This window comes from Lissotriton vulgaris, chromosome 4_1 (genome assembly GCF_964263255.1).
Source record: "Lissotriton vulgaris chromosome 4_1, aLisVul1.2, whole genome shotgun sequence".
Lineage (NCBI taxonomy): Eukaryota > Metazoa > Chordata > Amphibia > Caudata > Salamandridae > Lissotriton > Lissotriton vulgaris.
In genome coordinates this window covers 269,400,203-269,421,157 of record NC_141691.1, presented here as the reverse complement: position 1 = coordinate 269,421,157, position 20,955 = coordinate 269,400,203, and the positions used below count along the sequence as shown (strand labels likewise).

Here is a 20,955-nt window from a genome sequence, read left to right as displayed (position 1 = left end):
GCTAAAAAATGGTTCAAACAAATCAAAATCGCCCGCGGCCTAGGGGCATATTGCCTAACTTTGGCTGTTTGTTGTTTAAAAGGGAATCTATGTGCCCTTTGAACTTCGGTAGCCCAGTTTACCATTGTCAATTCAGGGAAGGCCCCATCAAACATTTCCACCACATCTTTACACATGTCCTGACACTCTGTCCCTTCAGGTATTCCAAGTATTCTCAAATTATTTCTACATAGCCGGTTTTTCAAATCTACAAGTTTTAAATGCATGTCCTCCTCCTGAGAGTTCATTGCTTCCGTCGTCGCTTTCTGGGCTACTATTTGATCTTCTAATGCCGAAATCCGCACCTCTGCCTCGTTCATTCTCTCTGTAAATTCAGTACAGATTTTGGCAATCCTACGTACAGTATTCTGCAACTTCTGACAGGCGGTATGGGTGTTGCAAATAAAACAGCGATAGTATTAAGCATTCGCTGAAGACATGCTATCATGTCTTTGTTCTAGTTTTCCCGCCCGTACTTGAAATACTGCCAGACTCCATTTTGTTTTCTGGCATCCATCTTGTGTGCCATACATTGCCATGTGCTCGCCATGAGGCAAGTCCGACCTCACTTATTGTCACCCCTGAAGTCTGCCAAGCACATGCTATAAATAGTTCCTTGTGCGTCCAGCGCATGTCCAGTAGGAGTCACATCTGTTTGTGATTAGCGTAGATTGGAATGTGCATTCAGCGGGTCTCAAGAACCGTTAACTCCATCCATGTATCGATCATGTTCAAGAAATGTCCATGTATGGTTGTAAATCATGCTTTGAGCTGTAACCACCCACTTATGAGCCCCTTCTTTGTGTATAAAAGGGGACCACATGTCTGAGTTCTTTGTGCTACCTTGTACAATACTGTAGAGTGTTGTATAGGCTGTAGTACCACCTTTAAAGTTTTATTAAACTATGTATTTGTATTTCCAGTTTCCGTGCCAATTTCTTTTGTAGTCTGAAGACTCCGTGCACAAAAGGGCGAACCCTTTTGCTCTCACAGTCCTTGCTGAGGCCTGTACCCATCATGGGTTTTCAAATTTTCTGCACCTGTCTCGATCCTGTGATCTAAGATACTCTGATATATTGACCCAACTGATATTTCTTCTTCGTGCTTCCCCAGAGTCGTTTCTTTACTCTTACCTGCCACTTTTTCTCCTTCCAACAGCAGCCCTTTCGAGGTTGAGAAATCCCACAGGGCACTGTCTCTTTTATCCTTTCGCAGTCCTTGTATCTCAGTTACCCTTTTTTTTCACATACTGTTGCACGTCAGTTTTTTCAAAATCCATATTGACGCTATTGTGATCACTGCCAGTGCTCAATATAGAGCCCTCGTAAGATTTTGATTTAATATCTAACATATCCTCCTCTTTTGAAGTGTCAGAGGCATCCGACATTAAAAAAAAAAATCCCCGGAGTCAGTCTCTTTAACCAGTCCCTGTGACGCTCCTCCATGTAGTCATGTCAGCCACTCGATTAGCGCCTGAGTTACAATGTATGACTACAGCATTTTCATTTAAATCGCCCAGAATTGTGTTCTCTGTCACTACAGCACCACTTTCCTTAACCTCCACTCAGCTTTCATGTGCAGTTCCCAAGTTATTTTTTGGAGGGACTGTCGATATGGTCAGTTCCTGAAGTGTAAAGTCAACTGGAACATTAACATTCACAAACACTCCCTCTGCCATTTTCGCAGTCTCTTTAGAAATAGGAGCTTGTAGAACAAGGCCTTTCTTTTTATTTAGGAATATCGGCGGGACCCTTTGATTATCGTTTGCCGGCTCACGTGAAACAAAGTATCCGCACTGCATTGTTCTTCTTCTGTAGTTGCCCGCTGCATACCAGGACTGGTAGCAGCGCCTCGAATCCCAGATGCAGCATCCGCCATTGCATGGGTCTTTCCTCCTCTTGACGTTTTTGGAGGCATAACACTGCACAGACACTTTCAAAGACCGCGCCAGTTTTTCATCACCAGGCAGCCCGTATTCTTCAAAACTGTCCCACACTTCACGAAGCCTGACTCAGCCGCAATACAGAATGCTTCTATAAAAGTAAGTCCTTAATGTTGAGAAGCCTGGTTTCAGGGCCAGCAAAAGTTTTTACTGAATGTCTCCCGTGAATCTAACAACTTGTCATAACGTTACAGTCAAAACACTGTAGTGAGAGCGTGTAGGTTTTCACCATTAGCCTCCAGAATACATCCAGTGAGCAGGGGAAGCCAGGAGCTCATTGCTCACATGTCCGAACCTTCGGACGCCATCTTGCCAAATCATGGCACATATAAGTATTGCAAAACATGAAGGGGTCATGAATCCAGATATTTTACCCTCCTTAGTGCAAAAGAGGATAATTCAGAGCCTGCTTGTCCTTAGTAATGGGAAACCCTTTCCCCATTCGTTCAATAGTTGAAAGATGCACTAGGGCAAGTAAGAATATTCATAATAATTAATACAACTCCTGATAGTAAATCCGGTATTTATTTTGCACATTCTGGGATGTTAGACATGACTCTTACTTTCTCAGAGCCATTCAATCAAGATGAAACAACAAGGATTTTTTAAGGTACAGCCAACATGTGTTTCGCTCCCTAACGGCCCTCGTGCCTATAGGATTGGTGATAATCACAACTTTTTTTTATATATGCAGGGTATGATACACATATCATACATTACATCTAAACTAAAGTTTATAGAGCATTTAGGAAATTAAAACAGTCTAACTGCATCCCAAAAAAAAATGCATATGATGCCGGACATCAGAGTGAAAGACTTGGTGAAATATCAACATCAGGAAAGAACAAGGGTATCCCAAGTGTGTTTTGTCAGAATGACACACATTTGTCTAGAGCACCGAAAGCTAGGACAATGTGAAACATTACATATATTGTAAAAGACCACATTGTAATAAAGTCAGATCACTGATATAACATTGACTCCTATAATATCGACCTAGAAAATTATTAAGTCACTTATATTGTATACAAAAATATCAACACCCAATACACAAAACTAAAATAACACACAAAATAAAAATAAAAAAATTAAAAAAAATGTGATGACAAAAATATCACCAACAAAAAAAGAACACAAAAATTAAAATAACATATATTGCAACAAACATATTGATGTGCACAATATCGACACCACAAACATCTATAACATACATATAAACTATACAAAAAAATGAAATATAAAAATGAACTTTTTTCACTAATATAAACAAATACCATATATCAAACATTAAAATCAAACACAAAATGTAACAAACTAAAACACAAACACTTAAAAATTGAAAACAAATGAATATACAAACACTATAACATAAAAAATAAACAAGACATATACATTACATATATATATAAAATAACCCTGGGCGAAGCACTACACTACGCTCGCGGAGTTTGCGAAGTTTGTGCAACTTCGCACTACGCGAGCTGCACGTAGCACAGTGCGAACACACGTAGTGCATCCTAGCGTAGTGCAGCAGTCATTTTTTGCTTGTTCGCGGTCCTCAACGTCAAGTTTGCGACCGCGAGCAAGCAAAATGACATCCCGGCGAGATTCTCAACGCGGGAAGGTCAGGTTTCTCATTGTGAGTGGTTGCACATGCTCACGACCGCTCTCAATGAGAAACTACCAGCTCGTGTTGAGAAAGCTGCCGCTCGAGTAATAATCTACTCGAGCAGCAGAAAACTACAGCTCGCACTCTGCAAGATGCCGTTTTCAATGATTGCACAGTGCCGGATGCTTGTCCACACTGTGCAATCATTAAAAACGCATCTTGCACAGTGCAAACATGCTACTACGCAGCTTGCGTAGTGCTACGTGAAGTTCGCGTAGTGCGAACTGCACTTCGCGTAGCTTCGCGTAGCTTCGCGTAGCGCTACTTCGCGAACTACGCCCACCCTTAATATAAAACATATATAACATTTATTAACGCACATATTTTAATTATATTACTAAACAAAATAAAAACAAACATTAAATAACCATAATTAACATTAAACAAAATATATTATACCTGCCAAAAAATTCAAAAATCTATCTAAACCAATCAATTTAAACTACACCAACACAAACCAATAGAAAACTCCAATGAAATAAACGCAATAAAAGCAATCAAATAATGAACACAAAATGTACAGTGAAACAATCAAACACTGCAGAAGGACAAGACTTTGTGAGACAGAAAACAGAACAAAAAAGATCTACACCAACAGGTAAACAGAAAAACTCTCATTAAAGGTAAGAACAACACTATTAAATAAATAAATAAAATTTGCTTAAAAGAAAAAAATATAAACAAATTCAAAACAAAGATTTACTTCCAAAACAAATACAAAATCAACATTAACAAAAAATATAAAACAAAGTAGGTAAATAGCTTAACAAACTAATAGAGTTAACTATTTTAAACAAAAAATGTTTAAAAAAGCAAAACATAACTAACAAATACTTGTATTTCAATTGCTTCTACAGACCAACATAACATCAACATCAACGAAATAAACCATATCAACTAATAATAGTATTAGAAGATTGAAGATGAATCAATTCCCCCACTTAAAACGCAGCAAAGGGTGTGTTTGCACACATATCAAATCAGGCCCCTCCCCCTATCTTCACCACTGTGCAAACGCACCCCGTGGCATGTTTTAAGTTTGGGGATTAACTCCCCTTGAATACTGAGGTCCCCTGGGGGCCAACTAGCCCACCAGGTACCTCCAGTAAGCGCCACAGAGCTGCGTTGCAGAGAGGTGAAAAAAGGGGCGTGGCCTCAGAACACCTCCCTGCAAAGCAGCCCCCTGGCACATATTGGAGATTCCTGGTGGGCTAGTTGGCCCCCAGGGACCCCCAGTACTCAATGGGAATTTGTTCCCCATTTGCAAACGCGCCAGGGAGCGCGTTTGCATAGTGCTGAAAGGAGGGGAGGTGGCCTCTGGCGCGATGCCAGTATTTTTTTTTTTAAGAAGGGGGTGCTCATTTTTGGGCCCTGGGGACCCCATCCCCCAGGTTTCATGCCCTCTCTTCCAAATAGCAAAGTAGTTTGCTATGGCAGGGCCGGAGTCACAAGGCTCCTGCCCTGCCATAGCAAACAGCAGTGTCCTGGGGGTGGGCACCCTGTGACACTGCTGGAGCCGGCCCTGGGGGTGGCGGTTACTGGGGCTGGGGCATCTGAGAGACCCCCACACAATTGAAAGAAGCCCCGGGGGTGGTGTTCCCCAGGGCTGGGAGGCCTGAGAGCCCCCCACACATAATTAAATAAAGCCCTGGAGGGCCCCTCATGGCCCCCCTTTACATAAGTATTTCCCATGGGATTTGGCCCCCGGGGGCCAATGACCAAAGAAACAGGGAGCCTGTGCTTAGTTTTTTCTTTATCGGTAGGATGCGCGCATTTGCGCAGATTTTGCAGATTTTGTGGGACCCCCTGAACAAGCCTAGGGGGTCAGGGGGTTTCTACCCTGCCCCCTTTTCGCCTTTTGCGTGTTTTTTATTCAGGTTTCTTGTGCCTAAGTTCTACCGAGGCACAGGATGACTGCCAACACTTCCTGGTTTGGAGTGTTGACAGCCAATTAGCATACAGCTCGTGCTCGGCAGGGTGCGCGGATCCTGCGCGGTCATAGATATATATGTACATTTAATTGTGACTTTCTCAAGAACTACTGAATGGATTTACACCAGTTAAGCAAAAGGCACTAGTCTGAACCAAGGACTACGTCTTTGCCAAATTTGGTGTTATTCCGTTCAGCAGTTCGGGCTGTAGCCGCGATGAACGGTTCCTATGGAAAATTGCATGGTGAAAACACACCCTTTTTCTCGGCCCCCACTTCACAAATCACCCAGAGACTTTCAGGAAAGGAGCGGACCGGAGCTGGCCACTAGTTTTGAAAATTTTGTGAAGATTCGTCAACCGGCGCCAAAGTTATTCCAAATAGAATGTTGCGGATTTCCTTTGGAAAATAGAAGTGCGAGCTTCTACGATCGGCTGCCTGGAGGTGGGTAACTGGGACGCCTTGTATTCGGTCAGCTCTACACACCGAGGTCGCTGAGGCCCCAAAGCCACCTCCCAGCTCGTTATATCCCCCAGTGGTGGCCTCATTGACCGCTCAAAGCAAAGCTTCTTCGCAGCGGCGATGAGAAGAAGAGCGGCGGCTTGTGCACGCTGCAGCATCGGTCAGCGAGCGGATACGACTGCTCACAAAGCTGCAGAGATGGAAGTTTGTAGTCTACCCGCAGACCTTCTCGCTAAATGCCGACCGCTGGTACCAGGACTATACGAAGACTGCCTTTAGGCATGAGTTACCTCCTGGGAGTTTCCAAGAGACCCCCGGGCTGGATCTGAACGAGCTACGGTCTCTCGCCTGCGACACCCTCTTGCAGGAGACCTTCTACTTGAAAAAGCACCGGCCATTCTTCCGCCGTACACAGGAGCACACCGCGCAGCCCTTCCTTACCGGTCTTGTGTCTGCACTGCGAGCCGAGCTGGTGCGCCATAACCCGTTCCTCATTACCTCTCATGTCGATTTGAGACCAAATGTCAACTTCTACTGGATGCGTGGTGAAACTGTCGTGGCTCGTGGGCATCGAAAGGGCAAGGTTGACCCAATTAGATTTCAAATAGATGACAGCCCACATAGCCAAATTCGTGTGCCTCAACAATTGGACCCGTTTGTGCCTCTAGACTATTCGGTCACTGAAGAAATCCCCATCATTACTGTTGGACCAGATAAACTTCCGCTATTTAAAAGACAATATGAAAATACCGTATTTATTGGCTCGAAGATAGATGATCCTTGCTGCTATGGGCATACGCAGTTTCATTTGCAGACTGACAAAATTAAGCGAGATAGACTGCTGGAAACCAACCTCACTGACCAGATTGAAGTTCGTTTAAGAGCTCATGCTATTGCAAGTCTCTTTGCATGGACAGGGGCACAAGCTATGTATCAAGGCTTCTGGAGCCATTCAGATGTTACCCGTCCTTTCGCCTCACAGGGTGTGATTTCGGATGGAAAACATTTTTTTTCTTCTGTTACCAGCTGAATACCTTGGCACTTGACGTTGAGACTGACAAAAACAATCCACGAAAGAACATTTGCTGGGGTACCGAAAGTGCCCCCCTCTACAAAGCAGTGGAAGATGGTGATGTCAAAGGGTTTAATGATGACGTTCTGATAAATCTTGTTCGCTTTTTACTGAACCGACCCTCAGGATACTCGGGGGCACACAGTTGAATATTGCTAATCGACCTCATGAAAACTGTAAAAAAAAGAAAAAGAAAAAAAAAATAGATCCTAACTATAACTACCTACTGGCAACTGTCAGTAGGTAATATATATATATACAGATATGCAAAGAAAATGACAGAAGGAGCAAAGTTCATCTCCTCACAAAAAGGAAAATTACTTCGGTGCTACATGGGCTATACGTATTAACCCTGGGCAAAGCACTACGCTACGCTCGAGTAGTTTGTGAAGTTTGCACTACACGAACTGCATGTAGCACAGTGCAAAAATGTGTAGCATAGTGTAGCGTAGTGCAGCAGTCACTTTTTTGGTTGCTCGCGGTTCTCAATGTCAAATTGGCGACCGCGAGCAAGCAAAATACCATCCCGGCGAGACTTTTTCCTCATTTGCGATCAGCAAGATCAAGTTGCCGATCGCAAACGTGGCAAATAAACCTCCCGGCGAGATTCTCAATGCAGGGAGGTCAAGTTTCTCATTGCGAGTGATCGCGTATGCTCGCGACCACTGGCGATGAGAAACTACCAGTCCGCGTTGAGAAAGCTGAAGCTCGAGTAAAAATCTACTAGCGCGGCATAAAACTACAGCTCGCACTGTGCAAGATGCCGTTTTCAATGACTGCGCAGTGCCGGATGCTTGTTTGCACTGTGCAATCATTGAAAACGGCATCTTGCACAGTGCTAATAGGGTACTACCCAGTTCGCGTAGTCCTACACGTAGCTCACGTAGTGCACTTTGCATAGCTTCTCGTAGCGCTACTTCGTAAACTACGCCCAGCGCTCATACATATACACAAGAGAAAATCACTGAAAACAAAACCCATTAGAAATGTAGTAATACTACTCCAATTCTTGCTATTGGAGAGCAACAACAATAGAAACAAATGTTATTAATGCCAGGGAACACAACCATCCCCCCAATGTTACAGAAATTAATTTCAGAGATGCTTTAGAATCCATCAAAGAAGCAAGCACCAGCTCTCAACAATCCAGTACCCAAATAATAAAAAACGTACTAACTAGGGTTCCTGAACATGTAACATGACCATTACCTTCCATACCAACCCTAAAACAACTAAGAGCCAGAACTAAGAGATCTACTGCTCAAACACCACACACCTCCTTAACTTTTGCAGAAATCAAAATTGTACAAGAATATAAAGTCACACACAAAGATGAAAAATTAATTCTTTATGACAATAACAGTCAAGAAAAAAGAATTATCATCTTTGCCACAAACACCAACATTCAAAAGTTAAAGCAATGTGAAACAGGGATGATGGATGGGACATTTACAGTTTGCCCTAAGCCCTTTTGTCAACTCTATACCATCTATGTCAAGTCAAGTCAAGTCAAGTCATAAAATTTGTATAGCGCGCTACATACCCAGAGGGTTTCAAGGCGCTTAGGAAGAGGAGGAGGATTATTTGTCAAATATCCACGTTTTAAGCTGCTTTCTGAACGCTAGGTGGTTCTGGGTGAGGCGGAGGTAAGCGGGGAGTGAGTTCCATGTTTTAGCAGCCAGGTAAGAAAAGGATCTGCCTCCCATGGTGGTCCTGTTGATGCGAGGTACAGTGGCGAGGGCTTGGTCGGAAGAGCGTAGTTGGCGGGAGGGGGTGTAGAAGGACAGTCGAGAGTTGAGGCAGTCTGGTCCGATGTCGTAAAGTGATTTGTGTGCGTGGGTGAGCAGTCGGAAAGTGATCCTCTTATTGACGGGTAGCCAATGGAGGTCTTTAAGGTGACCAGAGATGTGTTCGTTGCGCGGGATGTCTAGTATGAGCCTGGCTGAGGCGTTTTGGATTCGTTGGAGTTTCTTCTGGAGTTTAGCGGTGGTACCTGCGTAGAGGGTGTTTCCGTAGTCCAGTCGGCTCGTGACCAGGGCGTGGGTGACTGTTTTCCTAGTTTCGGAGGGGATCCAGCGAAATGTTTTTCTGAGCATGCGAAGAATGTTGAAGCAGGAAGAGGATACGGCGCTGACTTGTTTGTTCATTGAGAGTGAAGAGTCCAGAATGACGCCAAGGTTCCGTGCGTGGTCTGTCGGGATGGGTGCTTTTCCGAGGGCTTCCGGCCACCAGGAGTCGTCCCAAGCAGAGGGGGATGTGCCTAGGATGAGGACTTCTGTTTTGTCTGAGTTCAGTTTCAGACGGCTTTGTTTCATCCATTCGGCGACTTTTTTCATTCCTTCGTGCAGGTTAGCTTTGGCGGCGCCGGGGTCATTGGTGAGAGAAAGGATCAGTTGAGTGTCGTCCGCGTAAGAGATGATGTTGAGGTTGTGTTGGCGTGCGATGGCCGCGAGGGGGCTCATGTATACGTTGAAGAGGGTGGGACTGAGTGAGGATCCTTGAGGTACGCCGCAGATGACTTCAGAGGCCTCGGACTTGAATGGAGGAAGGCGGACTCTCTGGGTTCTACCGGTGAGGAACGAGGTGATCCATTCCAGTGCTTTTCCTTGGATTCCGATGTTATTGAGGCGTTGTAGAAGGGTGCTGTGGCAGACTGTATCGAATGCTGCAGAGAGGTCGAGGAGGATGAGGGCGACTGTGTCTCCATTGTCCAGTAGAGTTCGAATATCATCTGTTCCTGCGATGAGGGCGGTCTCAGTACTATGTTTTGCTCGGAAGCCAGATTGTGATGGGTCGAGGGATTTGTTGGCTTCGAGGAAGGCGGCGAGCTGGCAGTTGACGGCTTTCTCGATGACTTTGGCCGGGAATGGAAGAAGCGAGATGGGGCGGTAATTTTTTAGTTCGGTGGGGTCCGCTGTTGGTTTTTTCAGAAGGGCGGTGAGTTCAGCGTGTTTCCAGTCTTCAGGGAAGGTAGCGGAGTTGAAGGAGCAGTTGATGACGTCTCGGAGGTGCGGCGCTATGACGGAGTCTGCTTTGTTGAAGATGTGGTGAGGACATGGGTCTGTGGGGGATCCTGAGTGGATGGAGTTCATCAGGCGGATGGTGTCCTCAGTGGAGATTGGCTTCCAGTCGTTAAGGGTGTTCACGGGGGGAGGATGGACAGCAGACGGCGGGGTGGGTTGGTTTCCGGGTTGGTTGTCAAAGCTGTTGTGGATGTCTGCAATCTTGTTGTGGAAAAAAGAGGCTAGGGAGTCGCAGAGGGTTTGAGAGGGGGTGATGTCGTTGGAGATGGACGAGGGATTGGAAAATTCCTTGACGATGTTGAAAAGTTCCTTGCTGTTGTGAGCGTTGTTGTCGAGTCGATCCTTGAATGCTGCTTTCTTGGCTTTTCGGATTAGTTGGTGGTGAGTGTGGGTGGCGTTTTTGAAGGCGTCCTTGGTGCTGGTGGTTGGGTCTTTTTTCCAGGCCTTTTCAAGGGAGCGGCAGAGTTTCTTGGACTTCTTGAGATCATCGTTGAACCATGAGGCCTTCTTGCTGCCAGGTTTGTTTTGACGTTTTTTCAGAGGTGCTAAGGTGTCAGCGGTGTTGGATAACCATAGGGTGAGATTAGTGGCGGCACGTTAGCGTTGGAGGATGGGGCTGGGGTGTGTTGAAGGAGCGATGCAGAGATTTGGTCCGTTGTGATTTTGTTCCAGTTCCTTTTCAAGGTAGGTTGGAGGTGGATGCTGGGTTTTGGTTTGTTGTAGGTGAAGTGAACGCATCTGTGGTCAGTCCAGATGAGGTCCGTAGTGTGGCTGAAGGAGACATGGTTGCTGGAGGTGAAGATGGGGTCGAGCGTGTGACCTGCGATGTGGGTGGGGGAAGTGACCAGTTGTTTAAGTCCGAGGTTGGTGAGGTTGTCCACGAGGGTGGCGGTGTTGCGGTCGTTGATCTTATCGAGGTGAAAGTTGAGGTCTCCCAGAAGGATGTAGTCTTTGGAGGGGAGCGCGTGTGGAGTGATGAAGTCCGTGATGTCTTCACTGAATTTGGCGCGGGGTCCTGGTGGCCTGTAAAGGAGGGTGCCTCTGAGTGTGGTCTTGGGGTCGATGTGGATCTGGAAGTGAAGGTGTTCGGAATTGGCGAGGTTGGCGTCAGAGCTGGTTGAGATGCGGATAGATTTCTTATGGACTATAGCGATTCCTCCTCCTGTGTGGCTGGTGCGGTCCTTGCGTGTGATCTTATATTCTTCAGGGATGGCAATGGTGATGTCTGGTGCGGAGGAAGTATTCATCCATGTTTCCGTAAGGAAGGCGATGTCCGGAGAGATGGTGTCTAGTAGGTTCCATAGGTCGATGGCGTGCCTGTGGACTGATCGGGTGTTGAGAAGGATACAATGTAGGTGGTTGGGGTCGGGTATCTGTGGTGAGGTTGAAGCGGAGATGTTGTCGGTGCCGATGAATTTGCAGGAGTAGCAGGAGAAAGGTCCATGGGTGCGACCAGGAGCGGCTTGGACGCAGTTGGGAGCGCGACCGGGGTTAAGGGCTAGGAGGGTGGCGGCATCGTAGGTAATGCGGGAGGGCTGGGTAGCGCGAGGGACAGGGGGTCTGGCGCTGGGCGCAGTCCAGGCGCGGACTGGCGTAGACGGGCTTACCTTTGGCGCACCTTCGGCGCGAATGGGGCGCGTTCGCTGCGCGTGAACGCTGCGCGCGGGAACTCCTGCCATATATGGATGGTGGAGGGGGAGGGGCGAGGGAGGATAAGATGGGAGGCGGTTGCGTGGTGGAGGGGGCGGTCTCAGGGCAGAACAACAACAACAGAAGCAAATGGCGGCTATAGCGCGATTTTGACCCGGTTTGAGGAAGGAGCAGAGGTAAGGGCTGAAAAACGCTGATGGTCAGCAAATGCAGGTTATGGCAAAGGTAGTTTTAAAAAACATCAAATAATGCAGGCACAGTTATTACAAGCAGGCAGGCACGTTCTAGCGCTAAGCGAGGGCAGCAGCGCTATGCAGGCAACAAAGCAAGTTAACAGAAGCGTCCAGGAAGCTTAGCAGCGCGATGTAAACAATACCAGGCAGCTCAGGGCAGGGGTCAGCGAGGGCAGGAGGGAGCGACCGTGCTCAACCAGGGTCGAGGTGGTCGAATATGAAGAAACTAACATTCCCTTCATATACACAATACTCCCTAACAAACAAAATAGTACCTACATAGAACTCCTTTCAATAATAAAACAACATACAGAAAACTACTTCCCACAATAATGGATTTCGAGCAAGCATTGATTTGTCAATTTAATAAATATATCCACGTACTGCAATGCAAGGTTGCTATTATCATTTCAACCAAAGTATCTGAAGACATCTACCCAAAATCTACCCTAAGCACAGATTATGCCACAAACAGCAACTTTGCCTATCAAATAAAAAAAACTAATAGCCCTGGCCTACGTACCAACAACAGAAGTAGCCAACCACTATAATATACTTATTGAAAGCTGTTTTTTACCAAGCCAATGAAGAAAAACTAACACCCTTCCTTGACTACTGTGAAGACACCAGTTAGGAAGACAACATAGGTCAAGGCACCAAAGACAACCTAAGTTCCATTTCCCTGGTGGAACGTCTTTCAAAGCACCCTAGCACAATAGGCTAAACCAAATAATGCAGTGGAAGGATGGCATATTGCCTTCAAACCACAATAGGAAGAGGACAGCCAACTTTACACAAACTAGTAGAAGCCATCAAAAAACAACATATAGGTCCAAAACTTAGTAAGCAAACAAAGACTCTACCCAAACACCAAAGGACAGGAATACCTAGACACAATAGTCAAATCTATACTTTAAACATAAGACACTAGAAAACACTGTGCAGCATTGACAAATTACAAAACATTTAAACAACATATTTCTACTCTTTTTCAAATTAATATTTATGATTATGCCATTTAAAAAAGAAAAATGTTCATAAAAATATATGACATAATATTGGGCCGCATTATGATGTCCGTCCTCCATCGATACAGATTAGGGACTGGCCGCCGAAGAGGCCCACCGCCATCGTAATGAGGCCCATAATTATTAAAATTAAACAGAAACAAGCAAACTAAATGTTAACAAAAAACATTTAGTTATTTATTTTATAGTTTTATAAAGCGTGAACCAGACCCATGAGTGTATCAGAGCGCTTTACAGTGTTAAGGGTGGTGTACAAAACGTTGGGAAGGGAGGGATCAACTGGGTAAAATAGGGGATACATAAGGCAAGAAAACATGCAATCTAAAGTCCCGGCTACATGTGGGAAAGGAATTAAAACAGGTAGATACATTGAGCAAGAAGGCACATAGTCTCAACTCTTGGGGGGATGCCAAGGAGTGTAGGAATAGGTATAATCCATAGAATGATAATAATATAATGTGTTCATTAGACAAGGTATTTAACAATTAAGAAGGTTTTGATCTCCGATTGTAGTTTTTTTTTTTGCAGCAGTAGGTCTTTGGCAGATCGAGAGTTTCTGTGTTCTCCTAATTTCAGGAGTTTTTGTGCAAGAAATGTAGGGGAGTTATTATAAAGAGCTTTGTGAGTAATGCAGGCCAGTTTAAATTGGATTGTAGCCTCCAGGGGAAGCCAGTTCAGTGCTTTGACGTGGGGAGAGATGTGGTCGAATATCTCTGAGGTGGTTAGTAGTCTGGTGGCGGTGTTGCGGCAGGCTTTGAATGGGCCAGAGATTTCTTGGGTAGCACTGCAAGAGTAGAGATTCCATATTCTTATCTGGAAATGACTAGTGCCTGTACTGCAGTTTTAAGGTTGGACAGATTGAGGAAGGGTTTTAGGTTTCTTAGGTAACTCAGGTGGAATCTAGTCATTTTGGCCATCGAGTTTATATGGCCATGCATGTTCAGGCTGCCGTCCAGGGTTATTCCAAGGAATTTCACTGACACAACAATGGTAGGAGGGTAGTTTTGTGCTGATGGTCTTGGTCCAGTCATGGATGTTTGGATTGGATTTGGGTGGGGAGATCAGAAGAAATTCAGTTTTATTTGCGTTGAGTTTAAGCGGTTGGCAGTGAGCCAGTGGACTCTCAGCTTCAGGGCCTCATTCAGGGAGAAAATGTCCTCAGGGGAAGACATTTTTATGTAGATTCCGTGCTGTGTCCCGATCTGAACCCGGATTGGAAGTCATCTTTCAGGTGAAATTTGTTGATGTGTAGGCTCAGTTGCTTTTGCACACATTTTTCCAGAACTTTGGCTAGGATGAGATGTTAGATATGAGTCTATAGTTCTCAGCAGAAGCAGGGTCCTGCGTGGTTTTTTTTAAGATGGGGACAACTTGGCCAGCCTTGAGCAAATCAGGAATTGAGCACTGTAGGAGGGAGGCATTGATTATTGAGGTCCAGGAAGGGATGATAGCCTGAGAGGCGGCTGCTAGGTAGTTAGATGGAAGAGGATCATTGAAGTGATTGTTCGGGTTTAAGGAGGCAATAATTTTTGAGATAGAATGTTCGCCATAAATTTTAAAACTGGACCAGTGCACTAGGTTTTTGGGTGAGGTTGGGGAGGACAACGCGAGGAGGAGAGGTAGAGCTGTCAGATTTTGATTTTGGTGGTCAGTTGCGGATTTGAGTTTGTTACCTAAGGCAGAGATTTTGTCGCAGAAAAAGGAAGATAATTCCTCACTTGTTATTAGGGGTTTAGGTGTTTCTTTGGAGGTTTTTGCTAGTTTGTTGGATTGGTGTTTGACCAAGTCGAACAGTTTGCGAGGTCGATTTTTGGTCTTCTCCAGTTCAGTGTTGAAGAATTCTTTTTTTGAGTTGAGGATTTTCTTATTGTAGGCATTTCTGACCTGCCGGAAAAGTTTTAGATGTGCTGCTGAACGGTGTTGTTTCCAGTTACATTCCATCTGTCAAAGGGATCTCATCTCCTTGTTGAGGGATCTGCTGAACCAGGGATTTCTGTCTTTGATCTGGGTTCTTTTTCATTTTAGTAGTGCCAGGTCGTCGAGAATGTCGGACATGGTTGTGGACCGAAGTGCACTAAGAGGTGGGGGTCGGTCTAAAAATTTTTTTTGCCAGTTTCTCGTGATCAAGGTTCTTGGTGTCTCTAACCCATCGTTTGGGGATCACGGGTTGAGGTGTCCATGTTTTATGGGTGCTGGGCAAGAGAAAGGTGATGGCCTGGTGGTCAGACCAATCACAAGGGTCAATAGGGATAAGTTTAACCGCTGATTGTTTAGCAATGATCCAGTCTAGGGTGACGCCTTTTGAATGAGTAGGGAGGAGCAGGCTTGGGTAAGGGCTTGATCGGCCAAGAAGCCTCTAATGGCATTGACCTGAGGATCCTTAGTGTCGTTCTAATTCAAGTTGAAGTCACCAAGGAAAATGTCATTTGAGTTTGGAGAAACCTTGGCTGTGATGATTTCCATGAGGAGGTCTGTAAAGGTGTCATTCTTGCCTGGGGGGTGGTAAAAGATGTGAAGTTTGCACAGTTGTGAAGTGTTGTTGGAGATTGAGAGTGCGAGGTATTCGCAGGAGTCTGGAGGGTCCACCGGCAATTCCGTAACAAGGAGGTTGGTTGGGGTGGTACATGCAGGCAATGCCAGCCCCTTTTTTCTTTGATTGCCTGTCCATCCTTACGATGTTATAGTTGAGTGGGACTAAGAGGTCTAGGTAGGGCAATGAGGATTCCTTGAGCCAACATTAAGTCAAAATCGCAATTTATGTCTCAGGATGAGGTCGACGACATCAGATGCATGTTTTACAGCTGACCGGCAGTTTTTTAGGAGGCCGGCTAGGGAGGGGAGGGAGTGTGTGTCAAGGGTAGAAGCAGAGATGGGAACTCTAGTAAGGTTACAATTTACCACCCCTCTGATGCAGTGGGTAGCAGATCTGTTAGGGTTGGATGCAACCGTGTTGATAAGGAGTTCTTGCCTCAGGTCTGAGTGGCATGGGGTGGTCAAGGCAGAGCGTAAACGCTGAGGAGGTCAGCCACTTCTTCCTCTGAGAGTTCTGAGGGACCAGGGGTGGGTTTGTAGGTATGGAGGAGAGCAATAATTTCCTCCTCCGAGAGGTGGCAGGGTTGCTTGCGGGGGCTCAGGTGTCACAGGGAAAGTGGTAGCGGGTGAAAGAGGGGCTTTATGATGGGGATGTGGGTCGTGTTCTCCGAGAACCAGAGATTGGAGAAGGAGAGTTTGGTGATTTGAAGAAGGTGCTTTAGGTCCAGAATGGACTTATGGATGCCCAGTGTTAATTCAGTGGCTCTGCGGTGAAGATTATCCATATCTCTAAGAGAGGTAGGTTCTGGCAGGCAGGGGGCAAGTTGCAAGGGAGCGGTCCTGATAGTGTGTGATGGCAGCCTAAAGGTGGGCTTAGGTGGTCCGAGGCCAGTTGCAGGAGAGCTATTCAGATGGAGTGAGGGGGGCTAGGTCGATTTGTGTCATTATGAGAGGGAAAATCTTGTGGGCAGGGGGCCGAAAGGGGGGAGCAATTTCTTCTGACTAAGTGTGTGGCTTGGTGGTGGGGCTAACTCAACCAAAGTTCTGGGCCCTATTATCCGTTTCCATACCAGTGTGGTGGGCCCTAGTAGGAGTTTCTGTATCCCGGAGTGCAAGAATATTACGCGGGCAGGAGATTGTGGGGTTAGGGACGCTTTTGAGGGTATGTGCTGGATGCGTGATAGCGGGGCTGGGTTGCCATGTGAATTGGGCCCTAGGGGGAGTTTTGGAAGCCAACAGAGTGGGGATCACTTGAAGGTCTGGGTTCGGTGGTGTGGGCGCGCAGTGGTTGGCATGCGTTGGTGACAGGGTGTCAGGGCCGGATTGCCCAGTGACAAGGTCACTGGCAGAAGTGTTTGGTGTAAGGCAAGGTACACTAGGGGGATTGGATGATAGGTGGAGCAGCGGGAGCGTGGACTGAGACAGGTAGTGAACATTTTTTGAAGGAGGGTGAAGAGGTCTGTAAGTTTGATGAGGTTTTTGGAAGGCTCTTGAATTAGGATAATGCTGCTGTTGTATAATGCGATGGTAAGGTCAGCACGGAGGGTTGCAGATGGAGTGATTGTGAGTTTTTTTCTGTGATGGATGTTCCTGGCTTCCTGTACTTTGAGGAGGCTCGAAAAGACATTGTGCCAGAGAGATGTTTTCCTGGAATGGAAGATGAGGTCATTGATGACAGTGCCCTGGTTCACACAGAGACGGTGATCAGATATCAGGGTCTTGGGATGATTTTTCAGGATCGAGTGTTTAAGGGATTTGGAGGTTGATTTGGAGAGATTAGGAGGATAGATAACAGTGTAGTAATAATCTCCCGTGGAGGTCAGGCAGGGCTCTGCCATGCTTGGGAGAGTGATGAGATTGCCACCGCAGCTTTCAGTTTGCATCGTGAAATATATCCGCAGGTCTGATCTACTATCAAGGTTTGCTTACGGAAAGTGCAGCTGAGTCCAGATGGCCCATCTGAATGAACAGCTAAAGCAAGTGCAAGGGCTGTTAGACATATGCCCATGCCCGGATGGGGGTTTACCAGGTCACATTCAGTAGAGTAGGTTGAGAGGGCGGAAGAACAAAGCCCATACTAAGATGGCCACTGTAAAGGTCTTCTTTCTGTTATTGTAGGTAGCTTCTGGCCAGTCCTCTTATTATTGTTGTGAAAGCATGGATCAGTCCTCTTTCACTTACTATGAACAGGGCAAGTGAGGACAGCTTCTAATGTGTGATGCAAGCGTTATCAAAGTGTATGAACCAGCACATAAAGGTTAAGATGGCCGTCTCAGACAGATAAATCCTAGGGTGTATACAGAGCAAGCGTCTCTCAAGTGGTGCACAAAAAGATCATCCCTACAGTCATGGTAGCCAGCGTGGCGATCACCGTCCATTAGGTCATGCAGGCTGTGACAAAAATAAAGCAAGTGTCTCTCAGGTGGCACATACAGAGATTACCCCTACAATCATAGTTGCCAGCGTGGCGCTCCCCTTCCGTTAGATTAGGCAGGCTGTTGGCGATTTTGTCAAGCAGGCAAGCTGGGATCTGAAGTTGGGGACTCAGGTGAGACGCCCTTCAAAGCGCTCCCCGCTTCCAATTAGCAATTAGGGTCCGGGCCGTCCGCTGAGAGATATAGAGCACAGGACTCGCTCGTTGGGACCCACGCAGCAACCAATGTCCAAACCTGCGCACCAGCCGGCTATTTCCTGGGCGCTGTGAGGAAAACAGCATCAGAGGTGGGCAGATGGCGGGTTCAACACTGGCATCCAACTCCGGTGTGAAACCGCATTACAGGCAGACGGAAAGCGGGCTTGGCTCTACATTGGAGCGCCGTGAAGAAAACAGCATCATATGCAAGGGGAAGGCAGGCTCGACACCGGCATCCAACTCCGGTCCCACACGGGAACACAGGCAGGCAGGAGTCGGGCTCAAACCGGCATCAAATACCGTACTCAAATTTCTCAGAATGCTCAAAACTCGGCCCAGTAGGTGGGCGAAAGATGGGCTCAAACAGGCATCAGAGGCAGGCGGAAACACCGGTCCCAACTTCGGCATCAGATGCGGGAGGAGGGCGGGCTCAACATCGGCATCTACTCTAGCTGAGGACGTTGTGGCAAGCGAGGCCAGCTCCTCACCAGGGCACCATTGAAGTTTTGTTGGATGAACCCTCCGGTAGAACAATCTAGGGCCCGCTTCACAGTAGGGAGCCGTTGTGTCTCCGCGAGCAGCAACCACAATGGTCGGCGTCAGAGGGAATGCGGCGACCCTCTCCCAGAGATCTTCGTAATAGGTAAGCCCAATATTAGGAAACTCGAAACTTGTTGCTTAGGGATCGCAGCTTGCAGTATTTCTGTTGAGTGCTGCAGCGCAAGGTGGATGGCAGGGTTATCCGGGAAGAGATACAGATTTTGGTGATCCCCAACCCGGGAGCTCTGAAGCAGAGTTCCTACTTAGCAGCCATTTTAATAAAAACTAACTTAGAGTTGTGTTGCCAAAACCAACTAAACTTTGGGAAATTGTAGGATAATAAAATAAAAATAAATACTATTCAAACTCCAAAACAAGCAAACTAAGGGAAAATGCTAAATACTGTAAACATTTTAAACATATAAAAAAAATCCAAGAGTATGAAAAAAACATACATTTATAAAAAAAATATGCATTTTTTATAATTTTAGAAATTTCACACACACTTGCCCAAAAATTGTTAAAATTATTTAAACATTTTTTTAAAAGACTACATATTATAAATTACAATATTTCAATGTTTTTTAAAAATTGTAATACAAATTTGGGTTTTTCTCCTAAATAAATGAACATTTTTAATTCTAAGTTTTCCTTGATTTTTTATAAAAATTAATGTGAGCAGTTGGCCTGGCATATGTTGTCAACTATTCTAGTGGGCACCTTGAACCAGTTCAAATGACCCTTATTGATGGTAGGTTAAAGACAACATTTATAGAAAGCTATCCTAGTGGTAGCTGGGAAGAGCAGCCGTCTTGGAGGAATGTAAAGCAGCTTGATTTATCAGTCTATAATCTCATAAATGACCAAATGAGAGGAGAACAATACCAGGTATATATATAAAATATATGTATTTAGTTTAAACACATCCCTCTAGTCTCTTTATGAGGCTAGAGGCAAAAGTACATTCAGTAAACTTAATAACACACAGTAAATTAGCACAATTTACGTTGAGCCCTAGCGGCGTACCAAACCATATATTAAGAAAGTGGTACAACTTGACTATACACAAGGCCTAGAGCCTGTAAAATCGCTGGGGGCACAAGGAACCAACCAAGGTAGTGACACAAAGGACCCACAGGGGACCCATGGAGGACATGTGCAGTGTCTAAACACAGCCGCGAATCACCATTATCTTCTATGTGAAAGTCGCAGTTGGAAAGTTAAAGATTAAGGACACTTAGGGGAAGGACGTTGAGCAAACCCCTTTAGACTGAAGGGGTTCTAGGGCCAACACCCAAGGGAGCACCGGAGTACTCAAGTAATCTCACCTAGGGAAGCCGGGTGCATAGGTGTCTTTTGGTGTCGTGTTTCATCGTCGTTTTAAATGGCGATCTGTTGCAAAGTGCTGTTGCCAAAAAAGTGGAAAGTGTCTGGTGTGATCCAAGCCTGGATCGAAGATGAGAAGAACCTGAAAGCAGAGGGGACAGAGTCTGGGTCACTAGCCAGTGACCAGGGGCACGATAGTCGGATGTCCACCGATGTCCGGTGATTTCAGGTGCAGAAGGTGAAGCTTTACTCTTCAGCTACGAGGACCAGGAGGTGTTGATGATAACCAGGCTCTGGAATCGAAGTGTCTCACAAAGGATGTCGAGTGCTGCAGTATCGGTGCCTAGATTGGCCCAAACAAGCCTTGGCAATAGCAACCCATGCAGGAATCCAAGAAATGCTCCGGTGTGGACCAGCAAGGTCCAAAGGACTCACCACTTGATGGGGAGACAGGGCACATCCGGAGCAACCAGGGAAGCCCAAGGAAAACTCAGAGTTGCCTGCACAGGGACCCACCTGTTGATGGACCAGGGATCGCAAAGGAGCCTTAAGCTGAAATGCAAGAAGCGGGCTCACAGAACACCCTCGTGGAGAGTAGGCCCACTTTCTTTGGTGCAGATGGTGCTCGGGGTTTGATCTAGAAGTAACCCAAAGCACAACTTCATGAGACGTTGAGAAGTTAATGCGCTAGCAAATGTGCACGGTGTCCAGAGGTTCTGGTTCCGGTTCCACATCACTCACGAGGGCTGTCGGTCTCAGCTTTGCTGGGGACTCGGGTCAACCTCTGAGAAGTCTGGAAATCCTCTTCCTGTATTGAAAATGCTTCAGAGTCTGGCAGGAGCTTCGGAAATGCAGACCAGCAAGATGTGTCATTGGT

At 46.1% G+C, this 20,955-nt stretch overlaps 1 pseudogene; it reads left to right on the top strand.

The window, feature by feature from the left end:
* Positions 1–2,774: 2,774 nt before the first annotated feature.
* On the top strand, positions 2,775–7,287 carry LOC147718647 (large ribosomal subunit protein mL65 pseudogene; annotated as a pseudogene).
* The last annotated feature ends 13,668 nt before the right edge of the window (positions 7,288–20,955 follow it).